The sequence below is a fragment of the Erinaceus europaeus genome, chromosome X (assembly GCF_950295315.1).
Source record: "Erinaceus europaeus chromosome X, mEriEur2.1, whole genome shotgun sequence".
NCBI classification, from domain to species: Eukaryota; Metazoa; Chordata; class Mammalia; order Eulipotyphla; family Erinaceidae; genus Erinaceus; species Erinaceus europaeus.
The window spans coordinates 120264928-120292709 of record NC_080185.1 but is presented as its reverse complement, the minus strand read 5'-3'; the positions used below and the strand labels follow the sequence as shown (position 1 = coordinate 120292709).

The 27782-nt window shown below is 44.5% G+C and overlaps 1 long non-coding RNA gene across 1 annotated transcript; it reads left to right on the top strand.

The window, feature by feature from the left end:
• Positions 1-200: 200 nt before the first annotated feature.
• On the top strand, positions 201-14343 carry LOC132535716 (uncharacterized). The gene is made up of 3 exons (XR_009547426.1): positions 201-516; positions 10713-10815; positions 14249-14343. It is a non-coding gene; the product is annotated as an uncharacterized LOC132535716 (long non-coding RNA).
• The last annotated feature ends 13439 nt before the right edge of the window (positions 14344-27782 follow it).

Below are 27782 nucleotides of genomic sequence, written 5' to 3'. Positions count from 1 at the left end.
CTTGGTTCCTTTTTAAACTGAGCCTTGACACAGTAATCCGGAAGCATTCATTGTCTTCCAGATTTTGAAGGCTATTACAGCAGGAGTGTGAAGAGAAAGCCATTGTATGGTTTTTAAGCACCAAAATGGGCTCTGAACCCCATTCCAGAGCTTGTGGCTGAGAATGAAAACCCTCTCTTCCACAGGGCTGATTACCCAGCTGCCTTATTAATCACAGGCCTTTATCAACTGGCTCCACCGCCCCAGGAAACCCTTCTCTAAGAAGACGAAAGTTATAAATAACTTTATTGTTCTGTCCAGAAAGTTTATGATTCCAGAGAATGTCAGGAAACTTCATGCTTCAGTAGATAGCATCAGACAGCTCTTGGCTCTCCACGACTTGACTGAAACACTCACCTCGTGCCCATCGATCCTGAACGTGGAGTATCACATTATGTCGCAACTTGCTCCTTATTCAACCCTAATCAAGCTCCCAGATCAAAGGATTGGCCCCAAAGCAAACCTATTAAACATCTTGTGAGTATCTCCGTTTTGCTTTCACCCTTCAGAGCTGTTTGGAGACTGTGACGCTAAGAGCCCCGTCCCCTGCCTCTAACTGCAACAGTCAGTAAGCTCAGCTTTGTTCACCAGGGAATCTAGCAATTCTTCACTTGAGGTGGGAATTGGTGAGTCGGAAAGTCAGGAGCTCTTGCCTGCAACTGAGCCGAGCAGGTGTGACCAGGCTCCACTGTGAGCTACAGCAACCATAAAAAGCAGTATGGTTTTTCAAAAACCAAACCCACCCCAGCTCATAGGTACAGAGAACCGATGGGTGGTGGGGTGGCTGAAATGGACGAAGGCAGTCCAAGGGCCCACACTTTGCCTGAAGAATGGCTGAGTCCTGGGGGTGCACTGAGCAGCCTGGCGATCCTGGTTGCTAATACTGGGTTTTGGGGCCGGGCAGTGAGGCACCAGGTTGAGCCCACACATTACAATGCTGAGGAGCATGGTTCAATCCCCCTCCATCCCCAGCTGTAGGGGGGAAGCTTCACGAGTGGTGGAGCAGTGCCGCAGGTATCTCTCCTTCTCTCTGTCTCTCTTCCTGTCTCTCAACCTCTATCAAAAGAAAAAGAAAGCAAAGCAGCTGGAAGCAGTGGAGTCATTGTGCAGACATGAGCCCCAGTGACAACCCTGGTGGCAAAAGGGGGGGAGGGATTGGCAAAATAGCTTGTCTGGATAGTGCGCTGCTTTGAGTTGTGTGCAACCCAGGTTCGAGCCTGGTCTCCACCACATTGAAGGAAGCTTTGCTCCCCCCTTCTACCCCCCACCTCCTCAGAGGGTCAGTCATTATGTTGTACACCGGAAGCTAATGTAATCTGTTGATTATGCCTCAATAAGAAATACCTCTCCAAAGAGGTGTCTCTTTTCTCTTATTAAGAAAATTATCTGAAACACACGAACAAGGCAAAGGATGACAGAACGTCTCGACCTCAGTGCACATTGCAGTGTTGGCCACAAGGCAAGATCCGCCCTAGGGAATGCACCTTTGTTTGACATACCTCCTCTTGGAAATCCAGGCCATACACTATAAACTGACAGGCTAACTTGTAGGTTTTTGTCTCAAAGGAAAGAAAATCCCAAAGTTTATGTTTTACTGTCACTTTGTCCCTAAATTACCAAACTAACTTTAGCATATTTTTCCTGCTTGGGTATCTGCATTTCAGTTTCTTCAAATGATCTTTATTTCTTACCAAAGATTTATTAACTTACTAATGAGAGAGAAAGGAGGAGGGGAACGAACCAGGGCATCACTCTGACATATGCAGTACTGGGGACTGAATGTGGGATTACAAGCATGCAAGTCCTGCCTCCTCCCACTAAGCTACAGCCCTCATCCCACTCAAATTATCTTTGAACTAGCTTTGTTAGGCAGTGTTTCTTCATTAATAAATGAAGTGCATGTTTCCTGCAGTGCTGGAGAAGGGCCTCATACTGGAGTGACACTGCTTGGCTGCTCTCCGGCTCTTGTTTTCTGTTTTTTTTTTTTTTTTTACCAGAGCCCTGCTCAGCTCTGGCTTATGGTGGGGAGTTGAACTTGGGACTTTGGAGCCTCAGGCATGAGAGTCTGTTTGCATAACCATTATGCGACCTCTTAAACTACTTCCTGGGGCCTGAGGAGACAACATAGTGGTTCTGCAAAAGGTTTTCATGCCTGAGTCCTAGGAACAGTCCCTAGTAACACCATAACCCAGAGCTGAGCAGTGCACTGATCTTTCTCTCTGTATTGCTCTCTCTCTCTCTCTCATATTAAAATGAAGTATTTGAAAAATCCACTTCTTAAAAAAAAAATAAACGCAGCTATTAAGAACAATGAACCTACCTTCTCTTACCCATACTGGAGGGAGGTAGAAGGAATTATGTTAAGTGGGCCAAGTCAGAAAGACAAAGACAAGTATGGGATGATCCCACTCATAAACAGAAGTTGAGAAAAAAGAACAGAAAGGGAAACTCAAAGCAGGATCTGACTGAGTTTAGAGTATGCCACCAAAGTAAAAATATCTGGGGGGGGGGTAGGTGTTCAGCTTCACTGGGTGGGGGGAGGGACACAGACCTTTGGTGGTGGGAATGCTGTTAATATACAATCCTATTAACTTATAGTCTCACAAATCACTATTTAATTAATATGCGAGGGGAAAATGGATTGAATGTCTCAAACTTTTTGATGCATAGACCATAGGCTGAGTATATGTTCCTTTAATCTAAGCATTTAAGATTGCAAATTGGTAATCAGATTGAATTTTAACAGTGGGCTCAAATTGTTTATATATATATATATATATATATATATATATATATATATATTTTTTTTTTGCCTCCAGTTATTGCTGGGGCTCAGTGCCTGCACTATGAATCCACTGCTCCTAGAGGCCATTTTTTCCACTTTGTTGCCCTTGTTATCCTTGTTGTTGTTGCTGTTAATATTATTGTTGCCATTGCTGTTGTTGTTGTTGTTAGGACAGAGAGAAATCGAGAGAGGAGGGGAAGACAGAAATGGGGAGAGAAAGATAGACACCTGCAGACCTGCTTCATTGCCCTTCAGGTGGGGAGCTAGGGCTCGAACCAGAATACTTACACAGGTCCTTGTGCTTTGCACCAAGTGTGCTTAACCTGCTGCACTACCACCCAGCCTCCTGTTAATACATTTCTAAGAATGACTTGTTCTTTGAAATATTAAATCTCCTAAAAGCTTAGACCAGGGAGAACAGAAGCAACTGGTGGTGTTCCTTTATAAGATACAGCTATATGTAAATTGCATAAAACGACTTAAATTATGGTGAGGTCTTATATAATACAGCAAATCCTAACAATGGAATTTTCAAAATTAACCCAGTTGCCAAATAATTTGGTTATAACAATAACTATTTATTGCCTTCTTAAACCCTAAGACAGAAGGAACCTCCCCTTTCTCTATAAAGCCCATATTTCTCCCAGTCCTGGAACCTCTAGGATGGGGCTCACTTTCCTACATGTTTCTCTCAATTCATACCAACTGGCACTGCATCTGCTGATCGAAACCCAATCAATGCAACCAGTCCTACCTCGGCATGTTTCACTTCGGATCCTATCCAGAGACATCAGGCGTGAAATGTCAACCCTTCAGCTTCATTACTCTGCCACCAGGTTCCAGATGCTAACATGATGCTAACCTGCCTTCCCTGAGCAGATGACCCTACCAATGTGTCCTGGAGCCCGCTTCCCCAGACCCCTGCCTCACTAGGGAAAGGGAGAGACAGGCTGGGAGTATGGATTGACCTGTCAACACCCATGTTCATCGGGGAAACAATTACAGAAGCCAGACCTTCCCCCTTCTGCATCCCGTAATGATCCTAGGTCCATACTCCCAGAGGGATAAAGAATAGGAAAGCTATCAGGGGAGGGGATAGGATACAGAGTTCTGGTGGTAGGAATTGTGTAGAATTGTACCCCTCTTATCCTATGGCCTTGTCAATATTTCCATCTTATAAAAATAAATTTTTTTAAAAAAAACCTTCCTCGTCCCAGTAAATTTTGTTCCAGAACTTCACTGCTCATTCAGATAGAGAGACAGAGACAGGAGAGAGACATCACAGCACCAGGGCTTCCTCTGATGCCATGGCAAAATGCAAGTGGTGCTGGGGTCTTGGACCTGGACTATGTATCTGGCAAGGCATGTGTCCTACCTGATGAACTAGCTCTCCACCCCTACCCCATCCTCCACTCCCAGCCAGCACATTTTCTTTTGCCTAGTGTGCTTCTTACTCTTTTTCCAAGAGCACTGCTCAGCTCTAGCTTACAATGGTACCAGGGGCTGACCTAGGATTTCGGAACCTCTTGAGAAACACATGAAAAAATGCTCCAAGTCTCTGATTGTCAGAGTAATGCAAATAAAGACAACAACGAGATACCACTTCACTCCTGTGAGAATGTCATACACCAGAAAAGGTAACAGCAGCAAATGCTGGAGAGGGTGTGGGGACAAAGGAACCCTCCTCCACTGCTGGTGGGAATGTCAATTGGTCCAGCCTCTGTGGAGAACAGTCTGGAGAACTCTCCGAAGACTAGAAATGGACCTACCCTATGATCCTGCAATTCCTCTCCTGGGGATATATCCTAAGGAACCCACACATCCATCCAAAAAGATCTGTGTACACGTATGTTCTTAGCAGCACAATTTGTAATAGCCAAAACCTAGAAGCAACCCAGATGTCCAACAACAGATGAGTGGCTGAGCAAGTTGTGGTATATATACACAATGGAATAGTGCTCAGCTGTAAAAAATGGTGACTTCATCGTTTTCAGCCCATCTTGGATGGACCTTGAAAAATTCATGTTAATTGAAATAAGTCAGAAACGGAAGGATGAATATGGGATGATCTCACTCTCAGGCAGAAGTTGAAAAACAAGATCAGAAGAGAAAACACAAGTAGAACCTGAACTGGAATTGGTGTATTGCACCAAAGTAAAAGACTCTGGGGTGGGGGTGGGGGGAGAATACAGGTCCTGGGAAAGGATGACAGAGGACCTAGTGGGGGTTGTATTGTTATATGGAAAACTGAGAAATGTTATGCATGTACAAACTATTGTATTTACTGTCGACTGTAAAGCATTAATTACCCAATAAAGAAATTAAAAATAAATAAGTTAATTAAATAAAATTTAAAAGAAGGATTTCAGAGCCTCAGGCATGAAGGTCTGTTGCATAACCATTATGCTATCTTCCCGGTTCTCGGTGCAGTACACGTTTTATACACAAAAGGAGGAGGGAGAATGACAATGTAGGGTCTAGCTGTTCCTTTGAGAGAACAAGTTGTTATTACCATATATTATCTTCTGTAATCTTCTCTAGGGCTTGCTGTTTTCTTGTCTTAAAAAAATTAATTTCCATCTTTCTAGTGAGATTCCAAGAGGGAATCAAGATAAATATGTGAGGTCAATCTAGCATGTATTCGCAGAGTTGCCTGGGATTCTAAACAGTAACACAGCAGTAATGGCTTTTCTCCAAATGAAGAAAGTAGTCACTTTGAGAGTCAAAGTCCTGGTGACTGTCCAGCTTCTCGGAAAAGCCCATTATCCGGGCACGGGAACCAGCATAATGGGTATGCAAAAAGATTCATGCCTGAGACTCCGAAGTCCCAGGTTTAATCCCTTGCAACATCTTAAGTTAGAGATGAACAGTCTTCTGGTAAAAAGAAATAAATAAAAGCAAAAACCCAGTGTCTGACTACTCAGTCCTGGGCCTTGCCCATAGTTTTCTCTCCTTCCAGGCCTCTGTTGCAACCATGCTCTGCCAGATCCTTGGTCAGGCCAAGAAGCACCCACACCTGGAGGCTGTACAGTGAAATGTTTCATTGTAAAACTGCTTAAAAGGAAGGGCTGGGGGTTGGATGGTAGCGCAGCGGGTTAAGTGCATGTGGTGCAAAGCACAAGGACCAGCGTAAGGATCCGGTTTGAGCCCCCCAGCTCCCCACCTGCAGTGGGGTCTCGTCTCTTTCTCTCCCTCCTGTGTCTTCCCTTTCTCTCTTCATTTCTCTCTGTCCTATCCGACAACAACAACAAATGACAACCATAATAATAATGACCACAACAAGGGTAACAACGAGGGCAACCAAAAAGGGAAAAAAAAGGCCTCCGGGAGCAGTAGCTTCCTAGTGCAGACACCAGCAATAGTGAGTCCCAGCAATAACCCTGGAGGCGAAAGGAAAAAAAAAGAAAAAAAAATAAACGCTTCTGGGGACTGGGCAGTAGTTTACCCAGTTGAAAACACACACACACACACACACACACACACACACACACACACACACACACATTCTCTCTCTCTTCTTGCTGTAATGGGGCTCTGAGTTTCAAACCCCAGCGGCTCAGAGGAGCAGCATGGATAGCAGTAGGAGCACTCCATGGACGATGCCCTTTCCTTCTATTTCTCTGCTCCTCTCTAACATAATGAATACAAAATCGGCTCTGGGAGCTTTAGTGATATATCACATGTGTGAGGCCTCATCAGCACTATTAAAAAAAAAAAAAAAAGGAAGTTCTTCCAGAAGCCATCTGTACAATTTTCCACTTAGCCAGGAAATATTCTTCCTCTAAATGCGTGAAACCAAGTCAGAAATATAGCTCAGCTCATTGATAAAGTGTATGATTTGCATGTTTGAGGCCCTGTTTCAACCTGCAGTCCCCAAATCTGAACAAAACGAGCAAAGAAATGTGCAAAGTCATTCTAGGATTTACATTTGTCAGTGATAAATGCCTGAAACATGAAAAAAAATATATGGGAAGATCTTATGTTGGACGTTAGAATTCACCCTATTTTGGACCCTGGTGAGAGTGGGGACTGTGCTGGTCTCATGGGCATCCACGATTGCTCTTGGCAAGGCAGCAAGCATGGGAATGAGCAAAATGGCCTTGGAGGACACTGTCCAGGCTCCTGTGGGCATCTTCTCCTTGGTCACAGGCTGATTCATCCCACACTAAAGGAGAAGCATCTTGCTGCCGTTGCTGTCCGGAGTCAATGAAAGAGTGTGATAAATCTTGTTCTACTTGGCTGTTGGAAAAGTCATGACATATTTCCCAGTGTTTTTCCATGCAAAAGTGTGTCATGACTTCTGACAGCCCGATGGTCACATAGCAGGCCTGGCTCTTCATCATCTACACCACCTCTACTGGGGTCATTCCCTGGTTTCCTCTGCCAGGTCCTCTCCTTTGGCGTCGCAGACTTGGTGCTTTTGTGACAACTGAATTCCCCTCAGTTCCAGAGATGACAACTCAGTGTGATGGTTAAAGTCGTGTGTTCTCTGGAAATGGATGGGTGGTTGGTCATGTGATCTGTTCCACATAGGCAACCGAGTCAGGAAGATGTCAGTTGGGCCTACAGGAAGAGTGGGGAGTTGAACTTCAACCTGAGAGCACAGATAATTGGAGCAGCTGAGAGATTCTCTGTGAAGCATGGAAATGAGCTAACAGAGCAGAAAGTGGAGAGGAGAGATAGAGACAAAACACCGGAGCGCCTGAATGACACTGCACAGAGGCGATAAAATAGGCAGCTTCCAGTGCGGTGACTGGTTATCCTGTTGCTTGACGCCAGTCTGACACACTGAGCGAGGCCCTGCACTGTGATCTGCCTTGATGCGCCCAGCACCAGCTCCCGCAGTTTTTACCCAAATGACTTTTGCAATATGGGCAAAAAAGAAACAGTGGGCTCCTCACCCTCGTCAGTGCTCCTTGAGCAAATCTGTCAGAGCTGTCCGGTGGAATGGCTGCTCACAGAGACACCGTCACAAGGACTGGTCTATACCGAATGTCTTCAATATCATATCGCGTATAACACCATCGTCATTCCGTCAGAGAATTTCTCCAGCTGGCCATTCCATGTTCTTTCCTAACACAGTATTTCCATAAACTTATGGCGCTAGTGCAACTTGAACCTTCAACTTCCTGGACAGCAAATGTTTTTGTGCTTGTTCTGGAAATTGTGGGAGAGGTCATTGTGTTTTGTTTATGAAAGGTATTCAGTTGGGGGGAGAGAGCATAATGGTGATGCGAGAGACTTCCAATGCATGCCCGAACTCTTAGAATTTCTTTTCTTTTTTAAAAACTTTTTTTTTATATTTCTTTATTTTCCCTTTTGTTGCCCTTCTTTTTTTATTGTTCTTGTAGTTATTGTTTTTGTTATTGATGTCATCGTTGTTGCATAGGACAGAGAGAAATGGAGAGAGGAGGGGAAGACAGAGAGGGGGAGACAAAGACAGACACCTGCAGACCTGCTTCACCGTTTGTGAAGCGACTCCCCTGCAGGTGGGGAGCCAGGGGCTCGAACCGGGATCCTTTGCCGGCCCTTGTGCTTTGCGCCACGTGCACTTAACCCACTGTGCTACTGCGAGACTCGCAAAGATTTCTTTTCTTAGCACCTTTCTGGAACATAAGTGCAGTAAGCCCCTGATGTCTAATTTCTGTTCTTGGGAACTGCAACTTTGAGTGAAACAAAGTGTAAGGGAGCAGATGATGCCAGCACCTGCTGTACCCCGTGCTGCACGTCACACCCCCAGGACTTGTTTATCTTATGGTTAAAAGTTTATACTCTTTGAACTGTATCACTCCACTTCCCCCAGCCTAGGCCCTGGACATCTATTATTCTACTTTCAGTTTCTGGGGCGTGTGTGTGTGTGTGTGTGTGTGTGTGTGTGTGTGTGTGTGTGTGTGTGTGTAGATTCTGCATTTAGATGACTTGATACAGCATTTGTTTTGCTCAGCCTTTGCCTCTTGATCTTTACTTAGCAAAATATTCTCAAGGTTCACGCATGTTGTAGCATACCCGGATTGCCTTCCTTTTATGGGTGGCTAATATCCTGTTATATGTATAGACCACGTTTTGTTTAATCCATTCATCTGCTTATGGGGATTTGGGCGAGATAATTATTGTTGCTAAATTCTAGTTGTTATTGTACATATTTTGACTCTGTCTCATTTTTATATAATTAAGTTTGATCATATTTTTATCCAGTTGAAAAGGAAAACAACAAAATCCATTTACAGTTAGTCTTTCTTTTTTTTTTTTTTATTAAAGAAAGGATTAATTAACAAAACCATAGGGTAGGAGGGGTACAACTCCACACAATTCCCACCGCCCAATCTCCATATCCCACCCCCTCCCCCGATAGCTTTCCCATTCTCTATCCCTCTGGGAGCATGGACCCAGGGTCATTGTGGGTTGCAGAAGGTAGAAGGTCTGGCTTCTGTAATTGCTTCCTCGCTGAACATGGGCGTTGACTGGTCGGTCCATACTCCCAGTCTGCCTCTCTCTTTCCCTAGTAGGATGGGTCTCTGGGGAAGCTGAGCTCCAGGACACATTGGTGGTGTCTTCAATCCAGGGAAGTCTGGCCGGCATCCTGATGACACCTGGAACCTGGTGACTGAAAAGAGAGTTAACATACAAAGCCAAACAAATTGTTGAGCAATCATGGACCCAAAGCTTGGAAAAGTGGAGAGGAAGTATTAGGGAGGTACTCACTGCAAACTCTAGTATACTTCTGCTTTCTTAGAAAAGAAAACACAAGTCGAACCTGAAATGGAATTGGAGTATTACACCAAAGTAAAAGACTCTGGGGTGGGTGGGTGGGTGGGGAGAATACAGGTCCATGAAAAATGATGAATGAAATAGTGGGGGTTGTATTGCTAAATGGGAATCTGGGGAATGTTATGCATGTAAAAAAAAAAAAAGAAGTAGAAACGCAAAGCAGAAATTGCCTGAGTTTGGAGTATGGTACAGTTAGTCTTTCTAGCTAACCAAGTGACTCTAATTCACAAATTTATTTATTTATTAAAGATTTTATTTTTTTATTGATGAGAAAGTTAGGAGGAGAGAGAGGAAGAAGCAGACGTCACTCTGGTACGTGTGCTACTGGGGATTGAATTCAGGACCTCATGTTTGAGAATCCAGTGCGCCACCTCCTGGACCACTTCACTGAATTTTAGATGGGTGGCTTTGAAAGTTGCTATAAATAAATTTTTAAGTTAATGTTACTATTTGAATTCTGACTCTAATGATTTTCTGGGTTCAGGAAGCTCTTTGATGACTCAGAGATCTAAATATTCAGATATATAAAAAAAAGAAGCAAAACAAAAACCTATGATCTAGGGGCTAGGGGAGGCAGCATAATTGTTATGCAAACAGACTCTCATGTCTGAGGCTCCAAAGTCCAGCACCAGCACAAGCCAGAGCTGAGCAGTGCTTTGGAAAAAACAAAACCCAAAATGAAAACCCTCAGATATGTATTCATGTATCTGTAATACAGAATCTTCATGTCTACTATGTTTGTTTGCCTCTAGCATTATTGCTGGGGCTCAGTGCCAGCGTACCACTGCTCCTAGTGGCCGCTTTTTTCTTTTAGAGGATGAAAGACAGAGAGGAGATACTGCAGAGAAAGAGGCAGAGCGGACACTGCAGCACCACCCCACTCACTGTGCCGCTTGCCTTGCAGGTGACCCCCTGGGGTGGCTCTAGCCCAGTCTTTGCTCATGGTGGACTGTGTAAGCCACCCCGGGACCCCGTGTCTCCTGTGCTTTAAGCAACTAGAGACTAGCAAATGAAGGCTGGCCGAAAAAAAAAAATAGTAGGGGTGATTAACCATTTTATAGAATGATTCATAATGAGACATACTTACGTTTACAAAAGTTTACTTTTGAATTTATAACAGGTTCCAAGAAACTCGATTCTAACTGTTGGTTGCAACAGATGTCACAGCAAGGAATCCAGATGTTTAAAAACCAGGATGGAATTAAGGATGCCCATGGCCTCAGGTACAAGGAACTTACTTCCCCTCCCACCCCCAACCCGACTTCTGTGCACAGATGGGGGGCCCTTCCCCGAGACTTTTGCCTAAGTTTCTTCAACTTCTCCTTCTGTCTCTGTTTGAATGCTCTCTTTCCCTCATCCGCCTCCTTGGCCTGCTTCTCAGGCTGCTCCCAGGGCTGCTTCTTGCAACCTTGGGGTCCTTCCCCAGACCCCACTACCAGAAGCTAGAACACTGGTCCCACTCCCTGAGCCCCAAATTTGTTCAGAGTTCACTTCCTCCTGTGACAGTCTCATCTCTACAGTTCCAGAAGCATACTTGAAGCATACCTGCTGCGTCAGGTGAGGTACCCTGAGTCAGGAAACTGCTTCCCCCGCAGATTTGCACAGAGAAATGGCTGTGCGGAAGCCTGGGGAAGGTATGGAGGCCCCCTCCACCTGCACCTCTACAAGGAGCTGTCTGTTATGGTCACACACTTAGTCACCGGGTGAGGCAGGGATAGAGGAGAGCCTCAACTCCACGGCACTGGAGGGAGAGCCTTTCTCTCTCTCTCTCTCCTTTGCTTTATTCCTCTTTCTCTCATTCTAATTATCATTTTGTAAAAATTTATTTATAAAATAAAAAAATCGACAAGACCGTAGGATAAGAGGGGTACAATTCCACACAGTTCCCACTACCAGAGTCCCTTATCCCACCATCCCCTCCCTTGAAAGCTTTCCTATTTTTTTTTTTTTGCCTCCAGGGTTATCAATGGGGTTAAATGCCTGCACCACGAATCCACTGCTCCTGGAGGCTGTTTTTTCCTTTTTGTTGACATTGTTGTTAAGATTGTTGGATAGGATAGAGAGAAACACAGAGAGGAGGGGAAGACGGAGAGGAGGAGAGAAGGACAGACACCTGCAGACCTGCTTCACCACTTCTGAAGCGACCCCCCGCAGGGCTCGAACCGGGATCTTTAAGCAGCCCTAGCACTTTGTGTCATGTGCACTTAATCTGCTCGACCCTCCATTCTTTTTTTTAAATAAGAATTTTCATTATCTTTATTTATTAGATAGAGACAGCCAGAAATTGAGAGGGAAGAGAAGATTAAGAGGGAGAGAGACAGAGAGACACCTGCAGCACTGCTTCACCACTTATAAAGCTTTCCCCCATGCAGGCGTGGACCAGGGACTCGAACCTGGGTCCTTGTGCATTGTAGCATGTGTGCTCAACCAGGTGCATGCACCACCACGGGCCCCAGCTTCCCTATTCTTTATCCCTCTGGGAGTATGGACCAAAGATCTTTATGGGGAGCAGAAGGTGGGAGGTCTGGCTTCTGTAATTGCTTCTCCGCTGGACATGGGCATTGGCACATTGATCCATACTCCCAGCCTATCTCTATCTTTCCCTAGTGGGGCAGGGTTCCAGAGAGGTGGGATTCCAGGCTACATTGGTGAGATCATCTGTCTGGGGAAGTCAGGTTGGCATCATGGTGGCAGCTGCAACTTGGTGTCTGACAAGCATTAAGATATAAAAAAGAAGATATTGTTAAATAATCAGGAACCTAAAGGCAAGAACATAGCAGATGGGGTTTGGGGTCTCCATTTTGGAAAAAGCTAGTAGGTCTATGTTAGGTATATTCCAAGGGGCCCATGACTTTACTAATTTTTGCCTGAGTCCGACAGCTAACATGCAGGTGGTGGACCAAAGGTATTGTCTGGGGAGAAGGTGTCTGATTTGGACATAGGACTAGAATGCTGGATCAGGGAAGCGAGTAGCTCCCAAATATGGGAAGAGCATATAGATACTGTTAATTGTAAGCCCTATCGATTTGATCTGGGGCCTATATTCAGTACAGGAGCCTGTGTCACCTCTGTTGATCCTTGCCTTGAGGGCAAGGTCTTATAGGGGCCAACAAAGGGGTCCATTACATTGTTCCTGATGGAGATGACCAGTGACAGTGGAGAGAGGGATCTGCTAGAGGTCTAGGCCCATCATGTCTGTGTGGGAATCCCAGGATTCCCTGACTAGGATCCTGGGAGATGAGGTGGCCAAAAGAGCTGTCATTAAAGTACGCTGGTCTCTTGCCCTTATTCAGCTTTGGTAGTCCTTACTTTGTCTGACAAGGTCAGCCTTGGAGTGATTGAAGGAAGTGAAACAGGAAGTAGGTGAGGAGGGTATCTAGGCCTAAATAGATTTGATTAAGTACTTTATGGGGTCTTTTTTAGGTCTTTCTACTTGTTTGCTGCACTTACCATTTTTATAATATTTACCTAATTTGATAGGCCAGAAAGAAATTGAGAGGGGAGAGGAAGATAGAGAGGGAAAGAGACAAAGAAACACCTGCAGCACTGCTTCCACCACTCATGAAGCGTCCTCCCCTGCAGGTGGGGACCAGGGGCTTGAACTTGGTTCCTTGTGCATGGTAACGTGTACACTTAACCAGGTGTGCTACTGCCTGACCTTGGCTACAGCAGAGTCTTTCTCTGTGTTGAATTGACCCTGGCATTTGCAGGATGAAACAAAGTGGGGAAAAGCGCAGCCAAACCTACTGGGAAGTGTTGCCTGTTGGCGTCAGTGGAGGCTGGAGGGTAAATCGCAGGCATGACCTAGGTGAGGGAGAGAAGCTAGACTGGTGTCTGTGGCCTGCATGCATGCTGCTCTCCCACTGCTCCATGAGGATATGGTGGGGAGGCAGTAGTGACCTGCTATGTCATGCCGTTTATTTTTTTCCTTTAAAATATTTATTAGTGATTTAATGCTGATTTACAAAATTATCAGATAACGGGGATATAATTCCACACCTTTCCCACCACCGGAGTCCTGTGTCCCCATTCCCTCCATTGGAAACTGCAGTAGTTCTCCCCAAATCACAAAATATGGCTTGTATGTTTTTTTCTGTTTCTGTCTATTTATTTTTTTATCGCCACCAGGGTTATCACTAGGGCTCAGTGCCTGCACAACAAGCCTGCTGCTCCTGGTGGCCACTTTTCTACTTTCTTTTATTTGATATAGCAGAGAGAAATTGAGAGGGAAAGGGGAGACAGAAAGAGAGATACTTGGGCGGAGGGGAGGCAGGCAGTGGTACACCAAGGTTAAGCGCATATAGCACAAAGCACAAGGATCTCAGTTTGAGCCCCCAGCTCTCCCCTGTAGAGGGTCACTTCACAAGCAGTGAAACAGGTCTGCAGGTGTCTATCTTCCCCTCTCCCTCTAAATTCCTCTCTGTCTTATCCAAAAAGTAAAAAAAAAAAAAAAAAAAAAAAGGCCACGGGAGCAGTGGATTCAGAGGATTCAGAGTACATATAGGCACTGAGCCCCGGCAATAACTCTGGAGGCAAAAAAAAAAATGTGTGTGAGAGAAAAAGAGAGAGAGAGAGGGAGAGAGAGAGAGAGGTGCAAGAACACGGTCTGCTCATTTATGATATTCTAATTGTTGTTGTCTTTTTTTTTTTTTGCAGGGGCGTTGTGGTGCAGTATACTGGCTTAGTGGTAGTGCACCTGGTTAAGCACACAGATTACCAAGTGCAAGGACTCGGGTTCAAGCCCCCGTTCCCCACCTGCAAAGGGGATGCTTCACTGGTCTGCAGGTGTCTGTCTTATCTTTCTTTCCCTCTCTCTATCTCCCCATCCTCTCTCAATTTCTCTCTGTCCTATGCAAGAAAAAAAAAAAAAGGAAAAAATTGCCGTTGGAAACTGTAGATTTGTAGTGCAGGCACCGAGCCCCAACAGTAACCCTGTTGGCAACAACAAAAAAAAAGTTTTTGGGAGTTGGGGCAGTAGCGCAGCGGGTTAATCGCACGTGGCGCAAAGCACAAGGACTGGCAATGATCCCGGTTCGAGCCCCCAGCTCCCCACCTGTGGGGGGGGGGATCACTTCACAGGCGGTGAAGCAGGTCTGCAGGTGTCTATCTTTCTGTCCCCCTCTCTGTCTTCCCCTCCTCTCTCAATTTCTCTGTCCTATCCAACAACGACGATATCAATAACAACAATAATAACTACAACAATAAAAAAACAAGGGTAACAAAAAGGAATGAATAGATAAATATCTAAAAAGTTTTTTTATTACACATGAGAGAGGAAGAGTTTCACATGAGACAGGCAAGTCAGGGCACCACTGTGGTACACACAGCACTGGGCATCTACCTAGAATCTCATGCATCCAAGCCTGGCGCTCAACCAGCTGAGTCCCCCAGCCCCAGTTGCTGCGTCTCTGGTGGCTCAGGCTTACACAGGCAGGACAGGTGCTCTAAGCCATCTCCCAGCCCCGGGACTCCTCCACTACCAGAGCACCTCCCGATGGTGCTGGGGCTGGAATCTGGGCTGTGCAGCTTCTCACCCAGTGAGCTGCCTCTCTGATCCTGTTCATTTATTTTTGCCAGAGAGTGAGGAGAGGAACAGTTGGTCAGTTCCCTTGGTGCTGTCCATGGTGTTCTCATGCAGTGCTGGGGCCTGTCAGGGCCTGCTGAGAGTGGACAGTCTCCTGCCCCCGCCCCGAAAACTAGTATGCCAAATGGAACCCCCATATCCTCTAACAGTGACTCCCTGCTTTCTTCCAGCCTAGCTCTACCCAGCCACAGGCAGCCCCTCTGCCTCCCTAGACATTCCTGCTTTGGCTGTCCTGTACCAACTGTCACAAAACACACCGCCTTGGGGGCTGGGTGCTTGCACTTTGCACGTTGTTTCCAGATGCAGCCACGCGCTGGCATGTTTCTGTCCTTTCCTCTTTACTAATGCCTTCTGTTATTTCAGGGTGCACCTAGACCGGTTACATTTCCCTAGTCACCAGCTGGGGGGTGGTGGGCGGTGGGCTGTTTCCACTTTGGGAGTGAACATTTCACCAGCCGGTTTTAGGTGGAAGAATGTTTTTGTTTCTCTTGGGTGGAGACACAGGAGTGGTCATATGGTGCCTGTAGTTTTGTTCTTTTGAGGAAATGCCTCAACTTTTTGACGGTTCTATTCTCTCTACACCTCACCATCACTGATATCCCCCCTCTCCCGCACTGTGTCTTTCTCTGTCTTTATTTCACTCCAGGTTATTACTGGGGCTCTGTGCTGTACAAATCCACTGTTCCTGGCGGCCATTTTCCCCTTTTCTCTAGATAAAAGTGTGAGAGACTGAAAGAGAGGGGAGACGCCATAGCGCTGTCCACCACTCATGGAGCTTCCCCCTGGAAGTCCTCCCATGTGGTGGTCCAGAGCTTACTTACACTCAAGTCCTTGTTTCTGGTGATGTTTATGCTCTATGCAAAGCGAGTCACCTGCAGGCTCCAGCCCCGCCCCCCTTTATTTTACTGTAGCCATTCTAGAGGGCCATGCTATGTGTCTGGTGAAGCCTCACACACTTGGCTAAATACATACTTAAAGTCATTTGATAAGAATAATTCCTGGGACTAAGCTTATAAATGTTTTCTGACAGTGCTTTCTTGACAGCTTTGAAGTTTGTTGAGGCTTTGCTAAGTGGAATCTGGCTCTAGGATGAGAGGGAGAGGGAGAGATTACATATTTAAATATTACCGATTTAAATGAAATAGCTGGTTTAGGTCAACACTGAGAATGAGTTTCAGGAACCCCAAAGTATTTCTAGTTGTTCTATTGCACAAGGCTTCAGAGGAAATCCTCAGTGTACATGAAGGCCTCCTTCTGACAATCCAAAATGGAATTAATTACAGAGGTGATCAACTGTTCTTTTTTTGCTTACATCAGTGTTGTTATTTTCGTAGTTACTGAGCTGGCGTGTGCAGTAATATGGAAAGTGTTTGCAAACACAGAGTCCCCCAAGGGATTCTAAAGCTTAAAGACACCCAGCTTATTAGTGGGTGCTCCTGTTTCTGGCTCACACTGCTGTTGAGGGTGGAGTCTGGGGGAGATAAAGCACTGCTGCTTGGAAATAAACATCCTCCTCAAAACGAACACAGATGTCTGTTTCCTCCAGCTTAGAAGGCAGGCAGGCATTGTCAGCCAGCTGTGTGGAACTTTCTCATGCAGTCACAGTCTGAAAAAACAAGAGCATCTGAGTACTTGCCAGACACTTCACTAATTTCAAAGCAAAAGGGCATGGCTTAACATGCTTACCGTGCTCACCATTTCTGCTTAATGTTAAGCTCCAACATCACTTAGATACAGGCATCCAGGTGGGCATTTATATATTGGGATGAAAAATGGGAAACTGGTTGGGATAAGGGAGCCAAGATGGCGACTGGAAAGTAGTTGCACCCCTGTGAGCTCTGACAACAACTGCTAGAAAGCCTTAGAAATCCGGCCTTCAGCGGGACAAACAAGGAGGCATCCTAAACGTGAGTCCAAGGAGGTGACTATAATTCAATTTGGGTTAAAAACTAGAGCAAAAAGAAAGGAAATTTCTTGATTATTTCTCTCAGCCCCCCTCTCCCCATAACCAGACCCAGGTTTTGGGAGCTGCTGCTAACAGGCTCCCCACTGAGCTCCTTTCTTTACCAAGATTCCTGACCCACCAGGGTGCCACTCCAACCTTACTTCCAAATTTCTCAGCTATTCTTGTTTTTCCTCTGAGTAAGGGACTTAGACCCATTTGGAGTGACAATTAGCTAACCAAGCAAGCCTCAACCAGCCTGGGAAAGACTGCTTGAAAAATTTTTTTCTTTTGTTTGGTCTTGTGTTTTCTTTCTCAGTCAGTTGTCTAGACTCAATGTGCATATGCTATCTGGGAGCTGTCCAAGCTGCAGACCCACTGCTTGGGCTTTTTACTCTGTTTTATTTTACTAATACTATTATATATACACGCATATCCCTTTGCCCCCCCTCCCTCAGGTTGACCAAAATAACTCTTAGTATACCTTCCATTGCTAGGCGCCAAGAACTATCACTCACTGTGAGAGAAACTTGTCTCACTTTTCATACTTCCTCTATCCACTCTCGCCCTTCTCCCACCTCCAAGGCAATTAAAAAAAAAAAACAACTCTCCTTTCACTGCTTTTTTTTTAAAACTGTTTTCTTCTTTTCTTTTTTCTTTTCTCTCCCCCCCCCCACCGTCTTCCTTTCTCCCTTCCTCCTCCCTCTGCCTTCTGAATTCACTGATACTCATTTGTGAACTATTTCAGGGAAGGAATCTGACTCAGAGCAGACTCTCTTTGTGTGCGTCTCTGCTCTACTTCCCCTTCTCCTCTTGCTACCCCTAGAATTTACAGTGGACAGTAGATTTCCATACTTGACTATTCCTGCTATCCCCTTTTTTCCTTTCACTTTCTTTTTCATTTGGATTTGGTTTCTAGTTTTTCATGAACTGGAGACATTGTGGGACTAACTGGTATTGGTTAAACTGCTTCAGTCATTGCTTTAGTTACTATTGTAATTTCCAAGAGCGGTGACTGCATTTGTCATAAAGGCATTTAGTATAGTGTGGCTTGTACACAAAACACAATAACTGAGGAACAACAGAACATAAAAATAAAAAAACACATTAAAAAATGGGTAGATCAAGAGCAAGTAAAACTGCTACTACAATGAATGAAGACAAGAGCCCAGAAGAAACTACGAATCAGCCAGAAGTAACCATAGATAAGAAAAGCATGCAAGCAATAAGAAATGTATTAATCACAGAAATGAAAACCACTTTGGAAGAAAGGAATAACAGTATTAGGGTAACAACAGATGAGACCCTCAAGGAAAATACTAACTACCTTGAGGCAATTAGAGAATTGAAAGCTGAAATAGCTGAAATGAATAAAGCAGCTGAGGGAAGGGAAAGCAGACTAACAGAAGCAGAAAACAGAATTAGCCAGACAGAGGATGAGCTAGAGAAAACTAAGAAAGAGGTGAAAGAGCTCAAAAAGAGATTGAGAGACACTGAAAACAACAGCAGAGACATATGGGATGATTTCAAAAGAAGTAACATTCGTATAATTGGCCTGCCACATGAAGAAAGAGAGGAAGGGGAAGAAAACATTTTAGAGGAAATTATAGAAGAAAACTTCCCAGACCTGAACAACAGAAAGGACATTAAGATCCAAGAGGCTCAGAGAGTCCCAAACAGAATCAACCCACCTGAAGACACCAAGACACATCAGAGTCACAATGAAAAGAAGTAAGGATAAAGAAAGGATTCTAAAGGCTGCAAGAGAAAAACAAAAAATTACATACAGGGGAAAACCCATAAGACTATCAGCAGACTTCTCCACCCAAACTCTAAAGGCCAGAAGAGAATGGCAAGATATCTATCAAGCCCTGAATGATAAAGGGTTTCAACCAAGGATAATATATCCTGCTAGACTTTCATTCAAACTAGATGGAGTCATCAAAACCTTCTCAGACAAACTACAGTTAAAGGAAGCAACCATCATCAAACCTTCTCTGAAAGAGGTTCTAAAAGACCTCTTATAAACAAGAGCATCACCATAATACTTGCAACATATCAGAACAAATAAAAACTTGTTGAACAATGGCACTACAACACATTAAATCCATATTATCAATAAATGTCAATGGTTTAAACTCACCCATCAAAAGGCACAGAGTGGGAGGATGGATCAGAAAACATAAACCAACCATATGCTGCTTGCAAGAAACCCACTTGACCCAACAAGACAAACACAAACTTAAAGGGAAAGGATGGAAAACTATCCTACAGGCTAATGGACCACAAAAAAAGGCAGGAACAGCCATTCTTATCTCTGACAAAATAGATTTTAAATAAAGTAATAAAATATAGGCAAGGTCGTTACGTAATGATCAAAGGAACAATCAGCCAAGAAGATTTAACAATTATTAACATCTATGCACCCAATGAGGGACCACCTAAATACATCAAGCACCTACTCAAAGAACTTCAAAAATACATCAGTAGTAATACAATAATAGTGGGAGACTTTAACTCCCCACTCTCACACTTAGATCAACAAAGCACAGAATCAACAAAGAAACAAGAGAATTAAATGAAGAGATGGACAGACTAGACCTCTTGGACATTTTCAGAGTTCTTCAAGCCAAAAAACTGGAATACACATTCTTTTCAAATCCACACAACACATACTCAAGGAGAGACCACATGTTAGGACACAAAGACAGCATCAACAAATTCAAGAGCATTGAAATCATCCCAAGTATCTTCTCAGACCACAATGGAGTAAAACTAACATTTAACAACAAACAGAAAACTATTAAAAGTCACAGAATTTGGAAACTAAACAGCATACTGCTTAAGAACCACTGGGTCAGAGAGACATTCAAGCAGGAAATTCAAATGTTTCAGAAACAAATGAAAATGGAGACACAAGCTATCAAAATATTTGGGACACAGCTAAAGCAGCACTGAGAGGGAAACTCATAGCCATACAATCACTTATTAAACAACAAGAAAGAACCCAAATAAACAACCTTACCACACACCTTAAGGACTTAGAGGAAGAGGAACAAAGAAACCCTAAAGCAACCAGAAGGACAGAAATCACTAAAATTAGAGCAGAAATGAACAACATTGAAAATAAGAGAACCATACAAAAGATCAATGAAGCCAAATGTTGGTTCTTTGAAAAATTAAACAAGATTGACAAACCCCTAGCCAGACTCACTAAACAAAAAAGGGAGAAGACTCAAATTCATAGAATTGTAAACGATAGAGGAGATATCACAATTGACACCACAGAAATCCAGAAAATCATGCGAAACTTCTATGAAGAACTATATGCCACCAAGCTAGAGAATCTGGAAGAAATGGAAGAATTCCTAGAAGCATATGCCCTTCCAAAACGGAACCAAAAAGAACTACAAAACCTAAATGCACCAATCACAGACAAAGAAATTGAAACTGTTATTAAGAATCTCCCCAACAACAAAAGTCCTGGACCAGATGGCTTCACAAACGAATTCTACAAAACCTTCAGGAAACAGTTAATAACCATACTCCTAAAGCTTTTGTGCATGAGTGTTATACTTTCTTCTTCTTCTTCTTTTGTTTTATTTTTTACTGTTTTAAGTAATGTTTATTTGCTTTCATTAGTTTCCAAACAACAAGTACACTAGTTTTGATTAAACCTGGCATGTGCTAATTATATCTGAGGTCTAGGGTGTTTTTTTGTTCTTTTTTAAAAAAATTTCTTTATTGGGGAATTAATGTTTTACATTTGACAGTAAATACAATAGTTTGTGCATGCATAACATTTCCCAGTTTTCCATATAACAATACAACCCCCTTGCTTTTTTTTATTTCTAAAAAGAAAACATTGACAAAACCATAAGATAAGAGGGGTACAGTACGCTCCACACAATTCCCACCACCGGAACTCCATATCCCATCCCTTATTATTTTTTAAATTGCCACCAGGATTATTTCTGGCACTGAGTCTACTGCTCCTGTGGCCATTTTTTCTACTTTTCTTTTCTTTTGCTAGAACAGAGAGAAATAGAAAGGGGAGGGGAAGATAAAAAGAGGGAGCGGAAGAGACTTCATAGCTCATGAAACTTCTCCCTGCAGGTAGGGACCGGGGACTTGAACCTGGGTCCTTGCACATTGTGTATGCTCAGTCAGCTGCACCACTGCCCAGACCCTCTTTCTTTTTTCTAATAGAAACAGAAATAGGGAGGGAGGGAGGAAGACACTGGCAACACTGTTCGACTCTTTGTGAAGCTTGCCCCCTGCAGGTAGGGATTGGGGTCTTGAACCCGGGTCCTTGCACATGGTGACGTGTGTGGTCTACAGGGTATATCATCACCAGATCCCATTTTATTAACCTTTTTCCTGTCAGAGATTTTTGCTGGAACCTGCATGTCCACCACTCACCATCCCGGGAGGACTCCTTTTTGTTTTCTTGGTAAGAGACGAGGGGAGAGAGATGGAGAGACATCACAGCACTCCCCAGCCATTTGTGATCCCTTATGATGGCCAGGGACTTGAACTCGGGTCCTTTGCAAGGTAACGTGTATGATCTACTGGGTGAACCACCTCCCAGCCCATGATTAAACATTTTAATGAGAGAGGGGGAGGGGGGAGGAAAGAGGGAGAGGGGGGGGGAGAAAGACCAGAGCACTGCTCTATTTGTGATACTCGATTTAATTTTTATCTTTCTTGTGTGTATGATATGCAGGGGGTTTGAACCCAGGGCCTTGCTACTTAAGTGAGCCACTTCTCCCACCATTTTAAACTATACAGTTCAGTGGTATTTAGAAATCCATACTTTGGGGACCAGGTGGTAATACACGGGTTAAACCCACATAATGGACCGGCACAAGGACCGGCTCAAGGATCCCAGTTAGAGCTCCAGCTCCCACCTGCAGGGGGGTTGCTTCACAGGCGGGGAAGCAGGTCTGCAGGTGTCTATCTTTCTCTCCCCCTCTCTGACTTACCCTCCTCTCTCCATCTCTCTCTGTCTTATCCAACAACAACAACATTAATGGCAACAATAACAGGAAAAACAACAACAAGGGCGACAAAATGGGGGAAAAATGGCCTCCAGGAGCAGTGGATTCTTAGTGCAGGCACCGAGCCCCAGCAGTAACCCTGGAGGCAAAAAAAAAAAAAATAATAATAATATGATCAGACTTGAAAAGTCAAACCAGTCATATCTCCAGCCAGTGTCCCCATTCCTATTTGTTTATATTTGCTGTAGCTTGTTATTTTGATTTGGCATCCAAAGGAGAGTCATGGATTGTGATTGGGTTAGTTTTTTATATTGTATTTATTTATTTATATAAGAGAGACAGAAAGAGAGACAGACAGACAGACAAGAGCACTGCTGAGCCCTGGCTTATGTTGGTGTTGGGGACTGAACCTGTGACATCAGAGCCTCAGGCAGGAAAAATCTTTCTGCCAAATCCATTAGGCATTCTCCCCAGCCCTGTGATTGGATTATAAATAGCAGAAAACGGGAGAGGTAGCATAATGGTGATGACAAAATAAGCTTCATACCTGAGGTACTGAAAGTCCCAGGTTCAATCCCCAGCACCACCATAAATCAGAACTGAGTAGTGCTCTGGGGAAAAAAGTCAGCAGCAGAAAGCCCGTTCAGCTCCATCCCATCTCCTCTCCCGACCCCCCTCCCCTTTCAATCTATATGTTGAAGAAAGCATTCTGTCTTGTAGGGAATCCCACTGTCTGGCTCTGCTGTTTGCTTTTCTGGGGGTGTCTAATGTGTCCCTTTGGCTGTCCTCTGCATTGATACCTCTGTCTTGACCTGCATTGGCCAACAGGTGGCCTCTGTCACCTGGCTATTGACCACTGAGTTGTGACTAGAGCTGCAGACTTTACTAGACCAAATGTGAGTCAGGCTCCTCTTGAGTTCTCTTTCTGGTTCTGCTCTGACTTTGGCTTTGTCCTTGACAGGCTTACGCTGGCTTTTACCAAGAATACTAGGGCAAACGCTAGAAGAAGAAGAACCAAGAATGCTGCTGGCTCAGTTTAAGGCTTCAAATCTGACCAAATTCCTTGCCTCCTATCCTCCTTCTCTTATCACCAGGCCTGCCTTCAGCAAGAATCCTGGGGGGTTCTTACTAGAACCCTTCCAACTCTGCTGTTCCCTCTTGGTAACTTTCCATCCTCTGATTCTCACTGCGCTCCTTGGCGAAAAGCTCCACTTGTTCTTGTGTTTTGAGTTGAGCTCTTTCTCTCTCTCTCTCCTTCTCCCTCTCCCTCTCCTCCTCCTCTAACTGAAAAATGCCCTTGAATAAAATTTGCCTTGCCATCTTTACTAAGTGTTTGAATAATTCTGGAGATGTGGTGTAAGTATAAAATAGATGCCAGGTGTGGTCTGGGAGGTAGAGCTGTTAAACTGGCGGACTCTCAAGCATGAGGTCCTGAGTTCAATTCCCGGCAGCACATGTAGCAGAGTGATGTTTAATTCTCTTTCTCTCGCTCCTCCTGTCTCTTTCATTAATAAATAAATAAAAATCTTTGGATAAGATGCTACCATGACGTCAACCTGACTTCCCTGGGCATACCTCACCAATGTGTCCTGGAACCCCACCTCCCCAGAGCCCTACCCCACCAGGGGAAGATAGAAACAGGCTGGAGGTATGTATGGATCCACCTGTCAACGCCCATGTTCAGCAGAGAAGCAATTACAGAAGCCATAACTCCCACACGCCATAAAGATCTGCATGCCATAAAGATCTTTGGTGCATTCTCCCAGAGTCCCAGAGGGATAAAGAATAGGGAAGTTTACAGTGGAGGGAATGGAATACAGAAATCTGGTGGTGGGTGGGAATTGCATGGAACTGTACCCCTCTTATCTCACAATCTTGTCAATAATTATTAAATCACTAATAAAAATATTAAAAAGGGGGCTGGGCGGTAGCACACCGGGTAAGTGCATATGGTGCGAAGCACAAGGACCGGTGTAAGGATCCCAGTTCAGCCCCGGCTCCCCACCTGCATGGGGGTCACTTCACAGGTAGTGAAGCAGGTCTGCAGGTGTCTTTCTCTCCCCCTCTTTTGACTTCCTCTCCTGTCTCCATTTCTCTCTATTCTATCCAACAAGAACAGCAATGACAATAACAATAACAGTAACAACAACAGCAACAATAACAACAATGGCAACAAAATGGAAAAAATGGCCTCCTGAGACAGTGGACTTGTAGTGCAGGCGCCGAGCCCCAGTGACAACCCTGGAGGCAAAAAAACAAAAAAATCTTTGGTTAAAAAAGATGTCAGATTTCAAAGACTTGACCAGAAAATGTAAACTAGCTCATCATATTGAGTTTGTGTGGGAATGAAAACATTTTGGATAAGATAATAGTGATATTAATTTTTACATACTTTCTTTTGCTACTTTTAATGCTGTGACTTGAAGATTTTAAATTACCTATGTGGATTGTAATATTTCTCCTCCTCCTCCTCCTCCTCCTCCTCCTCCTCCTCCTCCTCCTCCTATCACCAGGGCACTACAGCCCTGGTTTATGGAGGTGCTGGGATTGAACCCAAGATCTTGAAGCCTCAGGCATGAAAGTCTTTTGCAGAACCATCATATATTCTTATTGGACAATGCTGAGTAAGAGGTCGCCGCTGGTGCAGTTCAAGTTTGCTCTCTGGCAGCGTGCTTCATAAGCAGTGCTGGGTATGTCTAGCCAGATGCACACGCTTGACTCTTTTGTGATTTAGCAGTCACTTTGTGATCCACTTATCCTTTCATTAGGGGTTGCACAGCGGTCTGTCATTCCTTCTGTAGTCATGTGCTGAACCTCTTCCTGAGAGAAACCCTCCCACAGTGGCACAGCTGGAGGGGAAGGCAGGATCAATGGCGGATTCTTCCCCTTTCCGTAGCAATTCTCAGAACGCTCAGCTGGCTCACAAGCCGTTGATAGACTTTAACAGTATTTAGTAATTCTTATTTTTTCTATGCTCCTCCGAAAGATTTACAAAGCTTACAAAGGCGATGATTGCAGATGTTGGAAGCAAATTGAATGCTATCTGTTCCCTGACTGAAGTGATAAATGGTTTGTGTCTTTGCGAATGTCAGGGGCATGGATGACAGGGGAGAGACAGAGCCGCTCCAGATGACAGATGCCTGAAGAGACAGGGCGATTTAGTGCAGTGTGGATCCTGGCCTGGAGCCTGGATGAGGGAAGAATGCTTTTTCCCCTTCTACCCAAAGGATGTCAATGGATGACTGATAGAAATTGAATAAGGTTTGTAGATTACATGATGGTTAACTCTATGATTTTGGTTATGTTAGATTTTATATATATATATATATATATATATATATGGAGAGAGAGAGAGAGACAGAGAGAGACAGAGACAGAGAGAGAGAGAGACGCATATATATATTTTTCCCACCAAAGCACTGTTCAGTTCTGGTTTATGGTGGTATTAGGGATTGAACCTGGGACCTTTGGTGCCTCAGGCATGAGACTTTTTTTTTTAAAAAAAATTCTTTATTCCCTTTTGTTGCCCTTGTTTTATTGTTGTAGTTATTATTGTTGTTATTGATGTCATCGTTGTTGTTTAGGACGAGAGAAATGGAGAGAGGAGGGGAAGACAGAGAGGGGGAGAGAAAGACAGACACCTGCAGACCTGCCTCACTGCCTGTGAAGTGACTCCCCTGCAGGTGGGGAGCCGGGGGCTCAAACCGGGATCCTTACGCCGGCCCTTCTGCTTCACGCCACCTGCACTTTACCTGCTGTGCTACCACCCTACTCCTGCATGAGAGACTTTTTTGCAGAACCATTAAGCTAACTCCACAGCCCCAAGAATATCCTGTTTTTAGAAAGTGTACACCTAATTATTAAGGGGATAAAAGAGTATCAGACATCTGCAATTTACCCTCAAACAAGTCAGCAAAATATTTAGAAAGAGAAAGAATGAATGCTAAAGCAAATGTGGGGACATTTGGGGAATCTGACCAAAATACAGACAGGAATAATAATAATAATAATTATTATTATTATTATTTTTCCTCCATGGTTATTGCTGGGACTTGGTGCCAGTACTATGAATCCACTGCTACTGGTGGCCATTTTTTCCATTTTTAAAAAATAGGATAGGGTAGAGAGAAATTGAGAGGAAAGGGGAAGATGGAGAGGGAGAGAGAAAGATAAGACACCTGTAGACCTGCTTTACCACTTGTGAAGTGAGCCCCTGCAGCTTGGGGGGTGGGGGCTCGAATCAGAATCCTTGCGCTGGTCCCTACGTTTCATACTGTGCATTCAACCCAGTGTGCCACTGCCTGGCCCCCTCATGTTGAGATTTGTATTAGTGATCTAATAATGATTTTACAAGATTGTAAGATTACAGATAATTTCCCACTGCTCCTATCACCGTTCTGTGCCCCCATCTGCCAACTACCATGGTTCTCACAAAAATCTCAAAGACAGTTTAGACAGGAATTCCTTGTACTATAGTGGCATTTTTGTAAATATGAAGCTACTGCAAAAGCCAGTGAACTGAAATAACATCGATGAATTAGAACATTCTGCTTTCAGCTCAAGGTTTAAACAGGTTGACATCACTTTGAACTCAAAACCATATTAAAAACAAACAAACAAGCAAAAAAACAGCTGCAGACTTGAAAGGGACTCTTGTGGAGAAGCAAACCAGGCAGTATTTCGGACTTAGTTCTGTGGAGAGTTGTGAGGTGGTTTAAAATGTCTCCATCAACTCTTTGACATTCCTGTGACCAAGGAGGTGGTTTGGTGACTAGAGCACCTACCTCGCATTCATGAGGCCCTGGGTTCCGTCCTGCCACCACATGAGAGCATCAGACACAGCAAGTCAGAACTCCAAGGAAAGTGGAGCAGTGCTGTGCACTCAGTGTCTCCTCCTTTCCATCTCATCTCACTCTCTCCTAATAAAATGAAGTAAGACAACTCTTATCTCCAGAGGGAACTTTTGCACCAGGAAGGGCACCGCATGGTTCACAGAGCATCTTGCTGTGGCCACCACCAGCCAGGTAACTGGAATTGCCACTTAGGTGCTGCTCCTCAGGGCCGAGCCACCTTCAAAGAAGTGGTAAGGGCCTGTCCTTCCTGCTGAGGCTGAGACTCAGGGTCTAGGCGGCCCGGTAGTCACCCTGGCCAAAGTATTATGGAAGAAGGGCAGGAAACAACTCTGAAGAGTCGCACCATCTGGAGCGGCCATAGAGGCTTGAGCTTCGGAGCTGGGAAAGCAGCAGCCTTGCTTCTTGAGTATAAGGTGTCTTAGATCTACTTTTCTGAGGGCGCTAAAATATGCATAGCCGGACTTGGGCTGCTCGTGATTTTTGTAGGAGATCTGAGTCGAAGTCCCGGTTCAGGGGCACATCTGGAAGGGGAGTTCTTGGGCTCGTGGCCCAGGGAGGAAGGAGGGGAGCAGGGTAGGTCTGGAGCAAGAGCTGACGAGGGAAGCGATCTCAGTTTCCTTCTACCTGGCTCCAGCGCTCTGGGCTGATTTGTATCTGGGAGTGGATCTCACCTTGGGGGCAGAGGCTGGGCTTTTATCCCTCCAGTCTCCAGCAGGGGCTGTGGGTTGTGACTAGGTGTTCTTCTTCTAGCGTTTGCCCTTCTTCCGTAGCCAGTCAACAGCGTCAGGTTGAGCCTGATGTCAAGTTTCGA